General features: G+C 37.6%; 2 non-coding genes across 2 annotated transcripts; one reads left to right on the top strand and one right to left on the bottom strand.

Annotated features, from left to right (window-relative positions):
• Nucleotides 1-2,179: 2,179 nt before the first annotated feature.
• LOC128293531 (small nucleolar RNA R71) lies at nt 2,180-2,286 on the bottom strand. Its single transcript, XR_008283712.1, has one exon. It is a non-coding gene; the product is annotated as a small nucleolar RNA R71 (small nucleolar RNA).
• Nucleotides 2,287-13,045: 10,759 nt separating this feature from the next.
• Nucleotides 13,046-13,152, top strand: LOC128293613 (small nucleolar RNA R71). The gene has a single exon (XR_008283793.1). It is a non-coding gene; the product is annotated as a small nucleolar RNA R71 (small nucleolar RNA).
• Nucleotides 13,153-21,394: the final 8,242 nt, after the last annotated feature.

Here is a 21,394-nt window from a genome sequence, read left to right as displayed (position 1 = left end):
GCTTGTTAGAATGGTACGGGCGTGTGTTCCACTCGTGTGAGTCGTGCTTCGATTCTGCCAGATTGACACGGCCGTCTGGGCTACCCGTGTGAGGAAGTCTAGGCCGTGTTGATTTCGTAATTTGGCCCATTTTCTCTATTTTTGGCTTGTTTCTCATTCCTTTCACTTTCCTATGCTCTCCTAAGTATAAAACATGAAATTAAATCATTATGAGCATCAAATTCACCAATTCTAATAGGAAATCATCCATAAAATGCGTTAAACATGGGGTAAAAATATGTATAAATTACGTTTATCAATGGGAAATCAACACGGCCTGGACTTCCTCACATGGGTAATCTACAAGGCCGTGTCTATTTGGCAGAATCAAAGCACGACTCACACGGGTAGACCACACGCCCATGCCTATTTAATAGCCTTAACCACGGTTTGAAGCAATCGCACACGGGTGTGTCCCTGTCGAGCCCAAGTATAGTTCTATTCAGAAAAGGCCACTTTTGAGGCCTGAGGAGGCACTTAGAAGAGACACACAGAGTAGGAGGTAAGAAATTACTCAAGGAAAACCGATTGATCCATCTCAAAAGTCGGATTCATTGTCAGGACTGAAGATCTCCCTTCAATTTCCTTCAGGAGTTTTGGGTTTTCTTTAAGTTTTGTTATCTTTATTCTTTTGAGATGTTTTCTTTCATAATTATGAAATAAACCCACTAAATACCTAAGGGGATTAAAACCTAAGACGGATCTTGTTATTATTATCTGAATTGTATGATAAATATTTGACTTGTTCTTAATTATGTGTTCTTAATTCTTGTTTTAATATTCCAGGATATTCATTCAAGTTAATGCGCTTATTCAGAGGAGAAAAAGTCCCTGCCTAAGAGTAAATTTGTCGTAATTAAGCGGAGTTGATTGCACGCCTAGAGATAGGGTGACAAGATTTTACCGGATTAGGGTGAAACCTAATAAGGGAGTCCATAGATCAAGTTAATAGAACATTAGGGTGTTAATTAGAAAGAGATTTCAATTAATCAACCTAGGGTTAGACGTTATTAGTCTCGAGAGAGATAATAATATAACTTAGGGATTTCTACGGATCAATTCAAATGAAAAAATCGTCTGATTCAGAGTCAAATAACAAGTGAAGTCTAGGTGGATTTTTCCTTGGGTATTGTCTTAATCAATTGAGTTTTCCCAAAAGTTTTTTCCCAATTTTCTCTATGTGCACCCTTAGTTTAGTTAATTAGTCTAGATAAACAAATCCCTTAATTTTTATGCTAGATAATAAAAAGAAAGTAATTACTAGTACTCTTGGTTCCTTTGGTTTTGACGATCCAGTCTTGCTAAAGCTATACTACTATTCGATATGTACACTTGCCTTCATCGTGATAATAGTTAGTTTCAAGAACGATTAATTATAAATTTTTAAAACCTGTCGCGAACATCATGTATCAAGTTTTTAGCACCGTTTCCAAGGAACTAAGATATTAGGAACACTCGATTTTTATTACTTTAGCCATTTTACTTTATTTGCAATTTAAATTTTTATTTTATTTTCTAATTTTCTCTTTTATTCGCTTTTAACAGGTTTTTCTAGTTTATGACCAGAAGAAACCCGTCAGGACTATTACTTTTTGATAGTGTGATCGATCGCACAGCTCGTAGAAGCCGAAAAGAAATAAGGCGAAGCTTAAGATACATAGAGGAAGAGCAAGAGGATGATATTCAAACCACAACCGAGGAAATGGCTGAAAATTAGGAAAATCCGCTACCTCCTGCGATTGCTGATGATCCAGTAAATCAGAATCATGCTCCACGCACTATGTATGATTATGCTAAACCGAATTTAACAGGAACTGAGTCAAGTATAGTTAGGCCTGATATTGGTGCAAATAATTTTGAACTAAAACCTAACACGATTCAAATGATACATCAATTCGTTCAGTTTGATGGTTTGCAGGATGAGGATCCAAACAATCACTTGGCAAATTTTCTGGAGTTTTGCGACACATTTAAAGTCAATGGCATTTCTAACGACGCCATACAACTTCGATTATTTCCCTTTTCATTAAGGAATAAGGCTAAACAGTGGTTGAACTCGTTACCATGAGGGTCAATCACTACTTGGGAACAAATGACCGAAAAGTTTTTACTAAAATATTTTTTGCCAGCTCAAACGGCTAAATTAAGGAATGATATCTCTTCTTTTGTACAGATGGATTTAGAAAAACTATATGATGCATGGGAGAGATACAAGGACTTGTTGAGAAGGTGCCCTCACCATGGTTTACCACTCTGGCTACAGGTTCAAACTTTTCACAATGGGCTGAATCCTTCAACTAGATAGATGGTTGACGCAGCCACTGGTGGGACTATCAATAATAAGACACCTAAGGATGCTTATGAATTTATAGAAGAGATGTCACTGAATAATTATTAGTGGCAAGTCATGAGGACAAAGCCAACGAAAGCAGCCAGCGTTTTTAACGTCGACTCTGTCATCATGCTCTCTAATTAGGTAGAACTTTTGAATAGAAAAATTGATGGTTTCATTGATTCTTCACAGGTTCACCCAGTAATGCAATGCAATGCAAGTGAAGGAGGAACGAGCAATTCAGAGTACCCACCTTATGGCCACAACATGGAAAACGAGCAATTAAATTATATGGGTGATAATCCTCAACCTCAAAATAATCCCTATAGCAACACTGACAATGTAGGATGGAGGAACCACCCAAATTTCTCATGGGGAGGCCAAGGGAATCAGAGACCACAACCACCTCCAGACTTCTAGCAACCACCTTACTAACAAGAGAAAAAGCTAAACCTTGAGGAGATGCTAACAAAATTCATCTCGGTGTCAGAAACTCATTTTCAGACTACTAAGATAGCATTTAAGAATCAACAAGTGTCGATCTAAGGGCTCGAAACTCAGATAGGCCAACTCGCTAATTGATATCTGAACGACCACAAGATAGCCTACAGAGTAACACTGAATCTAACCCAAAAGAGCAACTCAATGTGATTACCGTGCAAGATGAGGAAGGGTTAGTTGCACCAGAACTAGAACCGAGGCAAGAAACTGTGGTAAGTAAAGGTAAAGGTGAGGTGCACCACAATGTCCAAAAATGGGTAAGTAAATAGTACAAACCACATGTACCATACCCCAATGCGACAAGGAAAGACCACTCAGATGAACAATTCGGTAAATTATTTAAACTTTTAAAGAAATTACATATTAACTTACCATTTATTGAGGCTCTTTTGTAGATGCCGAACGCAGTCAAATTTTTAAAGGAGCTTTTAGCAAATAAGTGGAAGTTAGACGAGGTGTCGCATGTGGAGATGAATGTAGTTTGCTCAGCCATTTTGCAGAATAAGTTGGCCAACAATTGAAAGATCCAAGGAGTTTTACGATCCCTTGTTTAATTGGTAGCTTAGATGTTAATTATGCCTTGGCTAATTTAGGGGCTAGTAGCAATGTCATGCCTTACAAAATGTTTAAACAACTAGATCTTGGGAAACCCAAACAAACTAAGATGAGCATTCAATTAGCAGATAAAACAATTAGATTTCCTAGGGGTATTATTGAAGATGTATTTGTTAAAATTGATATATTTATATTCCCAGTTGATTTCGTTATTCTAGACATAGAGGAGGATAGTAACGTGCCTTTAATTTTAGGGAGGTCCTTTTTAGCAACTGCTAAAACGATAATTGATGTTGGTACAGGTGAACTCACACTTCGTGTGGGTGATGAAACAATCACTCTTCAAGCTTGTAATTCAAGTTACACATCAAATATTGAGGGTGATTGTATAAATCGTACTACTAATACTGATCATGTGGAGAAAATTTCTTTGCGGGAAATACGTTCGATGAGCACACATGAGCTATGTTTGAGTACCGAAAAGGGACCTATCTATGAAGAATGAAGGCTACGAGTTGAGGAACTATTTGAATGGTGGACATATAAACTGAAGACACACAATAAACCAAAATCACACTATGATGAGCTCAATATCTCACCAAATCAACTCAAGGTTGGAGACAAAGTAGTACTAGATGTAGCAGACCCTTGGATTGCCACTTCTGAATCTAATAGAGAAATTCCTCTCACGGTACTCAATATTTTTCCATATGGTACAGTCAAGGTAATTCATCCTAAATTCGACACTTTTAAGGTAAATAGTACTCGGTTAAAACCTTATTTTGATAAAATTGATAGCAGAGACGAAGAGTGTAAACTCCTCGCACCACCATGACCACGCAGCAGAAAGATAAGTCAAGCTTAGACTATAAATAAGCGCTTCTCGGGAGGCAACCTAAGCACTAATGGTGTTAACTTCTTTAAGTTTTAGTTTTTAACATTTAATCACTAATTGAGTACTTGGCCACAGGTTTTCTAATCCACACGGGCGTGCCTTAGGTCGTGCTCACACTACGGGCGTAGACACAACCGTGCAATATGAACGTGTGAAAACAAGGCAAAATTTTTCCCCAACACGAGATGCGATAAGTTGGCACGGCCGTGTGACGTGGCCGTGGGCGAACTTGTCAAAACAACAAGGGCATGTGACACGCCCGTGTCTTGAAGCCGTGGTTGAAACTGAGAATTTAACACGGGCGTGCGACATGCCAGTGCCCACCATCTGTGCTCAAGACTAATAAACTAACACAGGCGTGCACCTATACACACGGCCTTGGGAGAAGCGAATGAAGTAGAACACGGACATGTGACACGGTCGTGTGCATCAATGGTACGTGATATTCGTGATAGGTTTTAAAAATTTATAATTAATCGTTCTTGAAACTAACTATTATCACGATGAAGGCAAGTGTACCTATCGAATAGTAGTATAGCTTTAGCAAGACCGGATTGTTGAACCCAAAGGAACCAAGAGTACTAGTAATTACTTTCTTTTTATTATCTAGCCTAAAAATTAAGGGATTTGTTTATCTAAACTAATTAACTAAACTAAGAGTGCACAGAGAGAAATTGGGGAAAAGCTTTTGGGAAAATTCGATTGATTAAGACAATACCCAAGGAAAAATCCACCTAGACTTCACTTGTTATTTGACTCTAAATCAGACGATTTATTCATTTGACTTGATCCGTAGAAATCCCTAAGTTATATTATTATCTCTCTCAAGACTAATAACATCTAACCCAAGGTTGATTAATTGAAATCTCTTTCTAATTAACACCCTAGTGTTACATTAACTTGATCTATGGATCCCCTTATTAGGTTTCACCCTAATTCGGCAAAATCTTATGACCCTATCTCTAGGCGTTCAATCAACTTCGCTTAATCACGACAAATTTACTCTTAGACAGGGTCTTTTCCTCCTCTGAATAACAGCATTAACTTGAATCAATATCCTGGAATATTAAAACAAGAATTAAGAACACATAATTAAGAACAAGTCAAATATTTATCATACAATTCAGATAATAATAACAAGATCTGTCTTAGGTTTCATTCCTCTTAGGTATTTAGGAGGTTTAGTTCATAATTATAAAAGGAAACATCTCAGAAGAATATGAATACAAAACATAAAGGAAACCCAAAACCCCTGAATGGAAATTGAAGGGAGATCTTCAGTCTTGACGATGAATCCGGCTTCTAAGATGGACCAATCGGCTTCCCTTGAGTAATTCCTTGCTTCCTACTCCGTGTGTCTTCTAAGTGCCTCCTTAGGTGTTTAAATAGGCTTTAGAATGCCTAAGAGCCCTCATACATGGCCTTTTCCGAATAGGACTATACTTGGGCTCGGCAGGGACACGCCCTGTGACATGCTCGTGTGCGATTTCCCTAGCCCATGGTTAAGGCTGTTGAATAGGCATGGGCGTGTAGTCTACCTTTGTAAGTCGTGCTTTGATCCTGCCAAATGGACACAGTCGTGTGACACGCCCGTGTGAGGAAGTCCAGGCCGTGTTGATTTCCCATGTGGGTCCATTTTCTCCATTTTTGGCCCGTTTCTCGCTCTTTTTACTTTCCTATGCTCACTTGAGTATAAAACATGAAATTAAAGAATTAGGAGCATCGAATTCACCAAATCTAAGGAGAAACCATCCATAAATGCGCTAAGCATGGGATAAAAATATGTATAAATTACGATTTATCAAATACCCCCACACTTAAGCGTTTACTTATCCTCAAGCAAAATCCTCAACTCACAATCAAAATAAATTATTCTCAATTTATAATCCCTATAAAAAATATCTCAAAATAATCCATAAGTAATCATACATTGAAAATTCAACTAAAAGTACATCAAAGTTTCAAACATTCCAAGTTGAGTATTTTATCATGAAAACATAGGTGTCTCCCCTCATCTAAGTAATAACCTTTGATCAAAATATCACAGAGTTTAACATCCTCACTAAAGGTTTACTCAAATCACTCGAGGTGTTTAAGGACATAAAATAAAACACTCATTAGTCAATATGAAAAATTATTACCATAGGCTTGCTTGAAAATCAAATCTCTACCACTATATATTGAGATGATACATCAATCAAAAAGGTCTCTAGAGGGTTGTAACGTGGCTTTGGTTAGGGGGTGTGGTCATAAGCTAAAAGAAAAGGTTAGAATCGAGATTGAATTGAAGAAATCACCTAACTAGAAAAATAACTAATTATCAGTTGAATACAAGTGAGCTTCTTCTCAGAATATGAAGTTAACACTCAAGCTCAAAAATAACGAATTACTACTAATATGTATGTAAGTATTGCTATTGTTGTTGTTTTTTTTTAAGAACAAGTCAAATAACATAGAACTTAATTGTTGCAATAAAGAATAAAACATAGCTAAGCAATTAATTCAAATCAAATCTTGACAAATATAGGGATCGAATTAGGGGATTTCAACAATAATGGGTTATGGGTTACTATTGAGAGTAAATCAATTGATGGCTTGTTAGGCTCAAAGGGGTTCACTAAGGGTTAATTATGAAGGTAGGCTTTTGTGGAGTGAGTGGGTTAAACCTAAGTGCCTTTATCATCTCGACATATGAAATCAAATGGTGTGGCCTTGTCATGCATAACCAAGCAAGTTCTAGAATAACAAATCAATACTGACGTACTCATAATAAAAGTGAGCATGAAAGAAATAAAATATGCTCTAAAGGCTCAAGATCTCACAAAAATTATGGCTTTTTTGATGTTTAAACTTGTGAATTTCAACTTAAGATAATACTTAAACTTTAGGGAAATAACCTAAAAGTTTTTAATTCTTCAATAATCAACTTATCATGCTTGATTCCCTAATGTCTTAAAGTTTAAACAGTCAATGCATAAATGCCTATGTTTTAATTCAAGACATATCAACAAAAATTATAGATTAATTAAAATTCATTCTAATAGTGATATGAGTGATTCATGTGAGAATAAGACAAAATTCAGGGATTTTTGATGATGATATAAAAGACCCCCCACACTTAAGATATACATTACCCTCAATGTACAAAGATAGATATATTGAAAAATATAGATATATAATCATAAGATAGGGAGAGAAGTGAAACTTCCTAAATGATGAATGAACTCCTTGAATTGGAGTTATGGAAAATAATCGGCCAAGGCAATGATGAGAGTGGAGGAGGATACTCTGGTGATGGTCGGGCAGGACATGGCAGTCGTGGAGAACCTTTTCCAATAGAGTTGCAAGTTCCTAAGTAATTGTGAGCTTTGGAGCTCCTTATAACTGTGATAGAATCAAAAATTTTTTAGGAAATATAAAGAAGCATAATTACTCGTAAAGAAATAGCTGAAAAAAATTATAAAATCTCAAGAAAAAATAGTATCAAAAGGAAATAAAAAGTAATTTCAAATATAAAGATAAAAATAAAATAAATAATAGGTGTTTATAAAGAAATTGGGGCACACGGCCGTGGGGCACGCCCGTGTGCCCTCATTTCAGCCCGTGCGTTTCGTGGTTTTCAAAATTGGCCTCATTGGTGTACACGGCCATGTTGCACAATCGTGTCAATCTTCGTTCGCTTCTCCCATGCTCGTGTATGTAGGCACACATCGGTGTTCTTTTGACAGGCTCGACTAGGGTTTGTGGGCACGGTTGTGTCACATGCCCGTGCTAATTTGGCAGGATCGCCCACAGCCATGTCGCACGGCTGTGGCAACTTATCGGATCCCGTGTTGGGGAAATATTTTTGTTCTGTTTGCACACGACCATATCACACAGCTATGTTGCCTCTCATGGTATGTGAACGACCTACGGGACACCCGTGTGCTTGGCCGTGTGGTTCTGGAAATCCTGTGTTCAGTAACTCAGTTAGTGAACTAAATGTTAACGACTAAAATTTAAAGAAGTTAACATCGTTAGTGCTTGGGGTGCCTCCCAAGAAGCGCTTGTTTATAGTCTAAGCTTGACTCTACCTTGTAGGTATATTTAAGGAACTTTGTGAAGCCATAGCTCCTTTTTATCATCTTTGAAATTCTCACCGTTATAAATTTTGAGACGATGTCCATTTACTTTAAAAGTGCCTTGTAATGGATGACTTACCTCTACTGTGCCATATGGAAACACAATTTGAACTACGAAAGGACCTGACCATCGTGATTTAAGCTTTTTAGGAAACAATTTGAGCCTCGAGTTATATAACAAGACAAGATCTCCAACTTCAAATTGCCTTCGTTGCTTCAAACGGGCGTCGTGGCGGTGCTTCGTCGCTTCCTTATATAGGCACGAATTTTCATATGCATTGGCTCGCCACTCATCTAGCTCATTCAACTGCATCAACCTGTTTTCACCTGCAAGTTTGGGGTCAAGGTTTAGAAATTTTATAGCCCAGAATGCCTTGTGTTCTAACTCAAACGGTAGATGAAAACTTTTCCCATAAAAGAGTCTGTAAGGTGATGTTCCTATGGGAGTCTTAAAAGTAGTTCTATAAGCCCATAAAGCATCATTTACTTTCATCGCCCAATCCTTCTTGTTTAATTCTACTGTCTTTTCTAGGATACGTTTAAGCTCTCGGTTCGCTACTTCGACTTGGGCACTAGTTTGAGGATGATAAGGGGTAGCTATTCTGTGATGAACTCCATATTTCTTAAGGGTCTTGTCAAATTGGGCGTTACAAAAATGAGTACCCCTATCACTAATAATTGCTCTAGGTGTACCAAATCGAGAGAAAATTTTCTTACAGAATCGTACCACTACTCTAGCATCATTAGTAGGTAAAGCTTGGGCTTCAACCCATTTGGACATATAATCAACAACTACTAAGATGTATTTATTCCCGAATGAACTAGGGTTTAGACCCATGAAGTCGATACCCCAAATGTAAAATATTTCACATGAGAGCATATATGTTTGAGACATTTCACCACGTTTGGATATATTGCCTGTCCTTTGACATTTGTCACAAGAAGTAACATACATGTTGGCATCTTTGAATAGAGTGGGCCAATAAAAACCTGATTCGAGGACTTTATGTGCGGTCTTATTTCCATCGTAATGTCCTTCTGTCAGTCCTGAGTGGCAATGTTCCAAGATTTTCAATGCTTTTGTCCTTGTAATGCATCGCCTAATGATTTGATCTGCACATTTACAAAAAAGAAAAGGGTCTTCTCAGAAGTATTTTTTCACATCAGTGAAGAATTACTTCTTTTGCTGATGTGTCAACCCTTTTGAGATAATGTTAGCGGCTAAAAAATTTGCAATATCTGCAAACCAAGGTACATCAGAATCAGATATAGCAAAAAATTGTTCTTCAGGGAATGAATCATTTATTTCAATGTCATTTGGCTCTTTGGTACTTGAGTTTTCAAGACTGGAGAGATGGTCAGCTGCATGATTTTCAGCTCCTTTCTTATCCTTAATCTCCAAGTCAAATTCCTGCAATAATAAGATCTATCGAATCAATCGAGGTTTTGCATCAATTTTAGTCAAAAGGTGGCGAAGAGCAGAATGGTCAGTATAAACGAAAACTTTAGACAATATTAAATATGGCCTAAATTTATCGAATGCAAAAACCAAAGCTAGCAGCTCTTTCTCCGTGGTGGTGTAGTTTTTTTGTGCGGCTGTCAAAGTTTTACTAGCATAATAGACAGGTTGAAAATGTTTATCTCTTAGCTGTCTCAAAACTACACCTACTGCAAAATCACTCGCATCACAGATTAGTTCAAAAGGTGAATTCCAATCAGGTGCAATTATAATTAGAGCTTTAGTCAGTTTATCCTTTAAAGTATTAAATGTTTCTAAACACTCCTGATCAAAATTAAAAGGCGCATCTTTTTCTAGTAATTTAGTCAACGGCTTAGCTATTTTAGAAAAGTCTTTATAAATCTTCTATAAAACCCAGCATGTCCTAAGAAGCTTCTAATAGCCTTAACCAAAATAGGGGGAGGTAGTTTTTCAATGGTTTCAATTTTAGATTTATCAACCTCAATCCCTCTACTAGAAATTTTATGTCCTAACACAATACCTTCTTGAACCATAAACTGACATTTTTCCCAGTTAAGCACAAGGTTTGTTTACTCACATCTTTATTAACACTTGGTTTAAATTTTTGAGGCAAAGATGGAAAAAGTTACCGAAACCGAGAAATCATCCATAAATACCTCCATGACCTCCATGACATCTTCTACGAGTTCATCAAAAATGGCCATCATGCAGTGCTGAGCATTACATAATTTAAAAGGCATTCTACAATAAGAAAACGTACCATATGGACATGTAAATGTCGTCTTTTCTTGATCTTTAAGAGCTATTGGGATTTGGAAATAGCCAGAGAGTCCGTCTAAAAAGCAGTAGTACATGTGTCCTGACAATCTTTCCAACATTTGGTCAATGAATGGAAGGGGGAAGTGGTCTTTTCTCATGGCATCATTTAGCTTCCTATAATCAATGCACACTCTCCAACCTGTGACTGTCCTTGTTGGGATTAATTTATTCTTCTCATTGGCTACAACAGTCATACCTCCTTTCTTAGGAACAACCTGCACTGGACTCACCCAAGAACTGTCAAAAATAGGATAAATAATTCCAGCATCTAGGAGTTTAATTACTCAGCTTTAACAAGTTCCTTCATGTTGGGGTTCAGTCGTCTTTGGGCTTGCACGCATGGTTTATATTCATCTTCCATTAAAATTTTATGGGTGCAAAAAGAAGTGCTGGTCCCTTTAATGTTAGAAATTTTCCAAGCTATGGCCCTTTTATGCTCTCTTAATACTTGGAGTAATTCCTCTTTCTTATTGGGTTACAAGTTGGATGCAATAATTACCGGTAATGTAGAATTATTTCCAAGGAATGCATATTCCAAGTGATTCTGCAATTGTTTAAGTTCCAGTTTGGAAGGTTCTTCAATAGAGGGTTTTTGCTTAAGTTCATCTTTTACCTTAATTCCCTCATATTCTGCTAGTTTTGGGGAGGTTTCATTGGAGTTTAGTTCGGTTCCTATCTCAGAATCATCATCCACCCCCTCTCCTTGGGCGAGTCATAGTTCCATCGTGTCCTTGTGTACGATTTCCTGAAAAGAATCTTGAGTAGCATGATCAATAGAGTCGATAAAATAACATGAGTCATCCTGTTCTCTAGAAAATCTCATGGCATCATAAATTTTAAAAATAATCTCTTCGTCACCTACTCTAAGTACCAATTTACCATCACCCACATCAATTATAGCTCCAGCAGTGGCTAAGAATGGCCAACCTAAGATTAAAGGCACCTCAACATCTTCATCCATGTTAAGCGCAACGAAATCAACAGGGAATATAAATTTATCTACTTTTACAAGTACATCCTTTATAATTCTCCTAGGATATTTAATAGATCTATCAGCTAATTGAATACTCATCCTAGTGGGTTTAGGTTCCCCAATACCAAGTTGTTTAAACATTTTATATGGCATCAAATTAATGTTGGCGCCTAAACCAACTAGTACTTTATCAACATTCAAACTACCAATTAAGCAGGGATAGTAAAACTTCCTGGATCTTTTAGTTTGGTTGGCAGTTTATTTTAGACTTTGGCTGAGCACTCCTCATTAAGTTCTACGGAAGATAAGTCTTCAAACTTCCTTTTGTTTGTTAGAAGCTCCTTTAAAAATTTTACATATGTAGGCATCTGCGATTTAGCTTCAACAAAAGGTAAGTTAATATGCAGTTGTTTAAAAAGTTCAAGAAATTTACCAAATTGTGCATCCATGCGGTCTTTCTTCAACTTTGCTGGGTATGGGATTGGTGGTTTATATTCTTTTGGCATTAGATTGTCATTGTTTTCGGGTTCGACCTCCTTTCTGTCAGCTTCTTGTGGTGGCTTCTTTTCAGATTCAGCTAACACTTTCTCGCTCCTTAGTGTAACTGCTTTCACGTGCTCTTTTGGGTTGGGTTTAGTGTTACTAGGTAGACTTCCTGGTGGTTTTTTAGATATTAGTTTGGCGAGTTGACCTATCTGAGTTTCGAGCCCTTGGATAGATGCTAGTTGATTCTTAAGTGCTGTCTCGGTATTCTAAAAATGAGTTTTTAATGAATTTTGTTAGCATCTTCTCAAGGTTCGGCTTTTTCTCTTGTTGGTAGGGTGGTTGTTGGAAGCCTGGAGGTGGTGGTCTCTGATTCCCTTGGCCTCCCCATGAGAAATTTGGGTGGTTCTTCCAACTTGCATTGTAAGTATTACTATAAGGATTATTTTGTGATCGAGGATTATTACCCATGTAATTTAACTACTCGTTCTCCATGTTGTGGCCATAGGGTGGGTATTCTGAATTGCTTGATCCACCTCCACTTGCTTCGCATTGCATTACTAGGTAAACTTGTGAAGAACCAAGAAAACCGTCAATTTTTCTGTTAAAAAGTACTACCTGATTAGAGAGCATGGTGACCGAATCGATGTTAAAAACACCGACTATTTTCATTGGTTTTGCCCTCATGACTTGCCACTAATAATTATTCAATCACATCTATTCTATAAATTCATAAGCATCCTCAGGTGTCTTATTATTGATAGTTCCACCAGCGGCTACATCAATCATCTGTCGAGTCAAAGGATTCGGGCCATTATGAAACGTTTGAACCTGTAGCCAGAGTGGTAACCTATGGTGATGGCACCTTCTCAACAGATCCTTGTATCTCTCCCATCCATCGTAAAGTGTTTCTAAATCCATCTGCACAAAAGAGGAGATATCATTACATAATTTGGCTGTTTTAGCCGGTGAAAAATATTTTAATAAAAACTTTTCGGTCATTTGTTCCCAAGTAGTGATTGACCCTCATGGTAACGAGTTCAACCATTGTTTAGCCTTATTTCTCAACAAAAAGGAAAACAACCGAAGGTGAATGGTATCATCAGAAATGCCATTGATTTTAAAAGTGTCGCAAAACTCTAAGAAATTTGCCAAGTGAGCGTTGGAATCCTCGTCTTGTAAACCATCAAACTGAACAAACTGTTGGATCATTTGAATGGTGTTAGGTTTCTGTTCAAAATTATTTACAGCAACAACAGGCCTAACTATGCTGAATTCAATTCCTGTTAAAGAAGGTTTAGCATAATCATACATAGTACGTGGAGCAGGATTTTGATTAGCAGCAATTACAGGAGGTATCGAATTTTCTTGGTTTTTAGACATCTCATCGGTTGTGGTTGAAATTGTAACATCCTGAAATAAGGCCTAGTCAGAATGGTGGTTTCGGGACCACAAATCCGACATTAGAATATTTATTTTGATGATTATTATGAGGCCTAGAATATGAATATGTGTATGTGTTAAAGTTTCATAAAGAAATTCTAAGTATAAGATGTCCAATTGGAAATTAGGGACTAAATTGAATAAATTGTAAAACTTGGATTCTAAGAGAAATTTGTATGAAATTGCTTTAGAGTATGAATTAGGTCATAGAGAGTAATTTTCCCAAATTTTAAATTTTTGGACAAAAATGGGCTTGCATGGATGAAATTTTAAAGAAAGGGCATAAGGGCATTTTGGTCATTAGGCTTTTTAATGAAATAAAATGGGAAAAATGAACCAAAATCAGCTCATTTTCTCCTTCATCCAACTAAATTTCAAGGCTCACATAGCTAGGGTTTTCAAGCTTTCCAAGCTAAATATTAAGTGCTCCCAAGCCCTATTTTTTCATGTTTTTTGTATTTTTTAAATCCCGGTAACTTGCTCTCTCCATTTCTACCCATATTTCATGCTAGGGTTCACGTTTGAAAATTTACCCATGCATGAGTTGCTTGCATTTTGATGGATTATGGAGGAATATAAAAGATAAATGTGTGTTAAACATCTTTTCCAAGTTGGTTTTCATGAGAAACCCTTATAGGGACTAATTTGCAAAAGATGTTAATGTGTGGTAGAAATGGGGAAGAAAATGAAAAATTTGGGTTGCCATAAGAGAAAAAAATGTTCAATTAGGCTTGGATAAGATAAAAATTGCATGTGTTTCATTATACGAGCCTAGCGATTAAATTGTAAAAATGTCAAAGGTTAGGGGCAAACCGGTCATTTGGACCGGGGGTGGATATTAAACTTGAAATGTATAATGCGGGGTATTAATGAGTTAATTTTTCTATTATAGATCCTGAAGAACAAATTCCAGAGGTCGATCGTGGTAAACGCAAAGTTTCGGAATAACCGAAACACAATCCCGAAAAGAGTACCAGGTAAGTTCGGATAACTTGAAGTAAACCCTTAATATGCATAATTGTATGCTTTATGAATGCTTGGTGATTGCATTTATTATTGGCATGAAATATCATAGAAATGTATATTGATGATAACATGTGAAAAATATCTCGGTTGAGGTTGACAAAGGGAATTCGATGGATAATCCCTCATTGACATGTGAACTGAGATCCTGCATGTGTTGCAGTAAGGATTTAGCCCGGATGGGTAATCCGAGATCTCAAGTATGAAAAGGAATCTAGCCTGGATAGGTGTTCCTTGAATGATCAAGCCTCCCGAAGAATATATGTGCATTACAAATTTAGCCCGGACGGGTAATCTGATTAGGGTCTGAATTTAGCTTGGACTGGTAATTCAGATCCGAGCTCATTAAGGGTGTTGTCGCTAAAAGAGATTTTACCTAGAATGGTAATCTCGAAATCACCTTACGAGTTCATGATATGGAGAATTTAGCCTGGACTGGTAATCCTGCCATATGATGTGAGGTTCGCGAGAGTGCATATATGGAATGATCATTCTTATGGATTGACGGATAATGGACATTCCATCAAGTTTTCCTAGAAACTCAACGAGATTAACATGGGATATACATACATGAATGAAATATTGAATGATAAGCTCATTTAGTTAAAGTACATGATACATGATTATGTGACTAACTCATTGATTGAGTGCATGTGATAGGAAATCATTTCATAGGGGATGATTTCATGAACTAAGTATGGATGTATGCTAATTACTCAATAAGTTTACTTTCCAGTTATTTGAGCTTACTAAGCATGAAAATGCTTATTCCCTCTCTTTTCCCTATTTTATAGAGCTCGAGGACTCATAAGGATTGGAAGACGATTGGAGAGTCAACACACTATCAACTAGTCAAGCTTTGGTATAAAGATCCTTCTATTTTGTTAATGGCATGTATAGGGCTTTGAGTATTTTGTATAGGGCTTTGAGTATTTTGTCATATGTGTCATTTGAATTGCCAAATGAAGGCATGTAAAGATGCATTCATCTTTTTGTATAAGGCCATGGAAAATGGCATATTTAAAAGTAGGCTATGACCTGCCTTTATATGCACGTTTATGCTCCATTATGTTAGGTTGCTACAAGTGGCAATGAGTTAAAAAACGAGCCAAGTTTTGAATATACTACAATAACATAAGAACCCATGAATACTAAATGGGAAATAACCGTTTTGTATGAAACCAATGATATGAGGTTTCCATACAACTAACTTCATCAAGATCATTTATAAGTGTATAATCATGTTTTACTTTGAATTTGGTATCTTTTAAGAAAAAGAAGTGGAAATGAGTGAATAATGGCTTGGTAAATAGCCTATTAAAGTCCACATGGTTAGACACACGGGCGTGTGTCTAGGCCGTGTGTGACACACGGCTTATCCCCATGGGCTTGTGGTATGGCCGTGTGTCCCCTGCACCTAAAACTTTAAGTCAAATTAGTACACGGGTAGCACACATGGGCATGTGCCCAGGCTTTGTTAATTTAACAAAATGCTCAAGTTTTGGACACGGGGTGAGACCACAGGCGTGTGCCTTGGCCGTGTCTAAAAGTCAGTGTTGCCCACGGGTTAAAGGCATGGACGTGCCCTAGACTAAACGGGCGTGGGTGATCACATGGCCCCTCACAAATGGGCGTGTGATACTCCTAAATAAGATTTTTTTTCTAAAGTTATGGGATGTTCCCGGTCCTATCCCGAATCATCCCTATGTATATTTAGAGTCTTGAAGGTCTATTTAAGGGACGAAATGCGAATGCTTGTAAGTCTCAGTTTTGAGCTAAACCTGGTGAGTTGATTCAGTATGTTTTAAATAAAAAGTTTCGGTAACGCCTTGAACCCTATCCCGGCACCGGATACAGGTGAGGGGTGTTACAGAAATATCGTTCTCTTGCTCTTCCTCTGTGTATCTTAAGCTTTTCCTTATTTCTCTTTGGTTTCTGCGAACTGTGTGATCGATCTCACTATCAAATAGTAATGATCCCGACGGGTTTCTTCTAGTCATACACTATAAAAACCTACTAGGAACGAATAAAAGAAAAATTAGAAAAGAAAATAAAAATTTAAATTGCAAATAAAGTAAAATTGCTAAAGTAATAAAAATTGAGTGTTCCTAATATCTTAATTCCCCGGCGACGGCGCCAAAAACTTGGTACGTGATATTCGCGACAGGTTTTAAAAATTTATAATTAATCATTTTTGAAACTAACTATTATCACGATGAAGGCAAGTGTACCTATCAAACAGTAGTATAGCTTAAGCAAGACCGAATTGTCGAACTCAAAGGAACCAAGAGTACTAGTAATTACTTTTTTTTATATTATTATCTCTTTCAAGAGTAATAACGTCTAACCTGTAACACCCCGAACCCGAGACCATCGCCGGTGTCGGACACGAGGGGTTAACAAGCCAAGTTCACATGTTTTGCCCACCAATTTGACATTTCCAGTCAGGCTGGAAAACTGCGTCACTGTCACCTTAAAAATCATATCTCGAGTTTCAAAACTCGGAAACTGGTTTCGTAAATTTTCCCTGAATTTATACTCATATATCCATCCATGGATTTATTTCTAGAATTTTTGGTCGGGCCAATTGGTACAGTTTATTAGTTAAAGTCACCCATGTTACAGGGATCGACTGCTCTGACCTTCGCGCGTTATAACTTGAATATCTCTCTGTACAGGGCTTTAACACTGGTGCCGTTTGTTTCTAATGAAACTAGACTCAAAATGGAATCTGTAAATATAAGGCATGACTCCTAATTCTTTCTTGATAATTTATAGTAAATTTTTAAAGTTGCGACAGGGGACCCAGAAACCGTTCTGGCCCTGTCTCACAATAGCCTTAATATCTCTTAACATATAACTCCTATGACCATTTCGTTTCTTCCATATGAAAATAGACTCATCAAGGTTCATTTACATAGCTTATTCACTATTTAATACCATTCCTACAAATTTTGGTGATTTTTCACATTCACGTCACTGCAGCTGGCAGCATCTGTTTTTAAGGTAGGTCTTACCTATTTGGTAGTCTCCATGAACCAACTAGTCTTGCCATACATAGGTTCATATATGATCATTTTAACCATGCCAATGGCTGATCATGTGACCAACATTACCATTTCCAATCCATAGCCACATCATGACACCAAATATATACATACAAACCACAAATAGTCTAAGTTCATGCTTCCTTTTTCGAGCCATTTTCGCATGGCCGTACATATATACATCACGACATATTTAACCGACAAGGGGTAGTCCTATACATGCCATCTCAAGTTCAACCAAAAATTTATACCAAAATGGAGGCTTGATAGTGTGGATGACTTCGACTTCAACGATCCCAAATCCGATTGCTTCGAGCGAAATCTAGAAAACCGAGAGCCAAAGCAACGGGTAAGCATTTTATGCTTAGTAAGTCTCAAGGAATATAATCAACTCTAATTACAGCAATACATTCACATAGCCAAATGCATCATTTCATTAATACACATTCTTACTTCACACTTCATCATTATATAATTTCACAAAGTATCAATCAATTCAATAACTGAAATTCATTAGTCGATTGAGCGAATGTTGCTCAAACATGTCGACTTTCCAATGCACATATAAACGTACCTCATTCTTTGGGCTTTTTGAGTGCACTCATTGAATTTATTACAGCAACCAACACTCACCTTCAGCCCAAGCTTCTTCGGAATATAACCGGATATAATCACGTGCACAAATGCCTTCGGGTCTTAGCCCGGATAGAATAACTCGCACGAATGCCTTCGGGTCTTAGCCCGGATATAGCCACTAGCACAATTGCCTTCGGGTCTTAGCCCGGATATAATTTCCAGCATAATTGTCTTCGGGGCTTAGCCCGGATATCATTCAATTTCTCATGTACACATACATCAATAATCATTGGACATACATATTTCATTTTCGTTACTAAGGCTCAAACGCACATATATTCACAAGCATATTCGCCTTTGGACTTAGCCGGGTATCATTCAATTTCTCATACACACATAAATCAATAATCATACACATCCATACTTCATCTCACATAATTCAAGTAAGGTCACTTCTTGAGGACTTACCTCGGATGTTGTCGAACGGCTTTTTCGGCTATTCGATCACCTTTTCCTTCCCCTTGTCCAATTGTGGCCCTCTTAGCTCTTGATCTAATTCAAACAAATTCAATTTATTAAAACCTCATTGTGCTTGCTTATGGCCGAATATGACAAGGAGTTTAAATGGTCATATGGCCACTCTTTAGCTTGAATACACAATGGTCATGCACATTTTATACTACATCAAGCAATTCAATACAATTTATTTGAGTATCAAGGAAAAGCTAAGGCCTTCAATAGGCTACCCAAGGCCGAATATTCATGTACATGTTGAGGCCAATTTTGCACTTGATACCTCACAAAAACAGCATGCATTTTACTAGTTAATGCTTTGCACATTGTGGCCCAAAACTTATAATATAGCATCAAGCACTTATATGTGTGCTAGGCCGAATTGTGCTTGCAATTTCACAAGCATTCTTCCACATCTTCTTCTTTAAACCAATATATTCATCACTTACTTCATAGCCAAAACATCATGTGCAAACATATATATACAATATGAGCATGGCGAATTTCAAGGTGTCCATAGCCATCCAAAAATACAAATTTTAACTAACATGCAAGAAGCATGAACCATGCTCATGAATGCATCATGGCGAATATGACAATCATGCTCCATTCAACTTCAATCATGGTTAAACACAAAAGAAAACTCAAAATCTTACTCAAGAGTAGACAATCCATCATTGCATGTATCATCATCAAGCTTCACACTTAGCATGCAATGGCTTTATCACCATAACAACTTTGGCCAAATACCATTTCCATGGCTTAACAAAGATTTGAGCCATGGCTAACATGCACATCAAGTTAGCAACCAAAACATGCATGAAACTCCTAACACAACCTCATACATACCTTAATCTTGATGCAAACTTAGCCAAATCTCCTTCTAGATCTCTTCCAAACCAAGCATGAAGCAAAAATCCTCCTTCTTCCTTAGTTTTGGCTCAAAGAAAGGATGAACAAAATTTTTTTCTTTCCTTCTCTACAACTCACGGCAATGGGGGGGGGAATACCTCACTCACACACATTTTTTTTTCATTCTTTTCTTACCCATACACCTTTGTTTATTATTTCTCCCTAATGCACCAACAAAAACATGTTTCATGACATGTTTTGCCCATCCTCTCTTGCCATGGCGGCCACTTCATGTTGGGGGAAATTTGACATGCAAATCCCTTATTTTTGCATGCATGAGCAACTAGTCATCACACATTTCCCCATCATACTTTCAAAGTTCACTACTAGGTCCTTTCTAGTGAAATTCGCATTTATAACACTAAATCGAAACATCAAAATGTCACACACAAATTAACACATATCATAGGCATCAAAATAAATTTTAAATTATTTTTATGCCTCGGTTTTGTGGTCCCAAACCACATCCCGACTAGGGTCAATTTTGGTGTCACAACTCTCCCCACTTAAGAAATTTTCGTCCCCGAAAATCTTACCGTAAATAGGTTTGGATATCGCTCTTTTATAGAGTTCTCGGTCTCCCAAGTAGCTTCTTCTATCCCGTGCTTGAGCCATAACACTTTCACCAGCGTAACCCGCTTGTTTCGCAACTCTTTCACTTCTCGTGATAGGATACAAATCGGTTCTTCCTCATAACTCATATTAGCTTGAATTTCAATTTCTAATGGACTAATCACGTGCGATGGATCAGATCTATAGCGTCGAAGCATCGAAACGTGAAAGACATCGTGAACCTTTTTGAGTTCAGGGGGCAAAATCAAACGATATGCCACTGGACCGACTCGCTCGGATATCTCATATGGCCCAATGAACCTCGGGCTCAACTTGCCCTTACGGCCGAATCGAGTATCTTTTCCAAGGCGATACCTTGAGAAACACTTTATCACCCACGATACTCGATATCCTTACGCTTCAGATTCGCGTCACGACTTACGACGATCGGAGGCTATCTTCAAACTTTCACGGATTACTTTCACTTTCTGCTCAAAGATCTCTAATCAAATCCACCCGAAAATCTTATTTTCACCAAGCTCATCCAAAACAATGGTGTACGGCATTTACGACCGTACAAAGCCTCGTAGGGTGCCATCTTAATACTTGATTGAAAGCTGTTGTTATAAGCGAATTCAATCAACGGCAAATACCGCTCCCATGAACCACTAAACTCGAGGACGCAACATCTTAACATATCCTCAAGTATCCGAATTATCCGCCGGATTGACCATCGGTTTGGGGGTGAAAGGCGGTCTTTGAAATGCAACTTGGTACCCAAAGCTTCTTGCAACTTTTTCCAAAATCGTGAGGTAAATCTCGGATCTCTATCCCACACGATGGAAATAGGCACCCGTGTAATCTCACAATCGAGAAAGGTACAATTCGCTAATTTGTCCATTGAAAAATCCGCACGCACGGGGACAAAGTGAGCCGACTTAGTCAATCTATCAACCACGACCCAAACCACATCCTTCTTACTTGTCGACAATGGCGGTCCGGATACAAAGTCCATTGTGACTCGATCCCATTTCCACTCGGGTATCGTGATTGGTCAAGTAATCCTGAAGGCACCGATGTTTCGCTTTCACTTGTTGACATATTAAACATCTCAAACAAAGTCGGAGATG

The sequence above is a fragment of the Gossypium arboreum genome, chromosome 5 (assembly GCF_025698485.1).
Source record: "Gossypium arboreum isolate Shixiya-1 chromosome 5, ASM2569848v2, whole genome shotgun sequence".
NCBI lineage: Eukaryota > Viridiplantae > Streptophyta > Magnoliopsida > Malvales > Malvaceae > Gossypium > Gossypium arboreum.
This window is presented reverse-complemented; position numbering and strand designations above follow the sequence as displayed.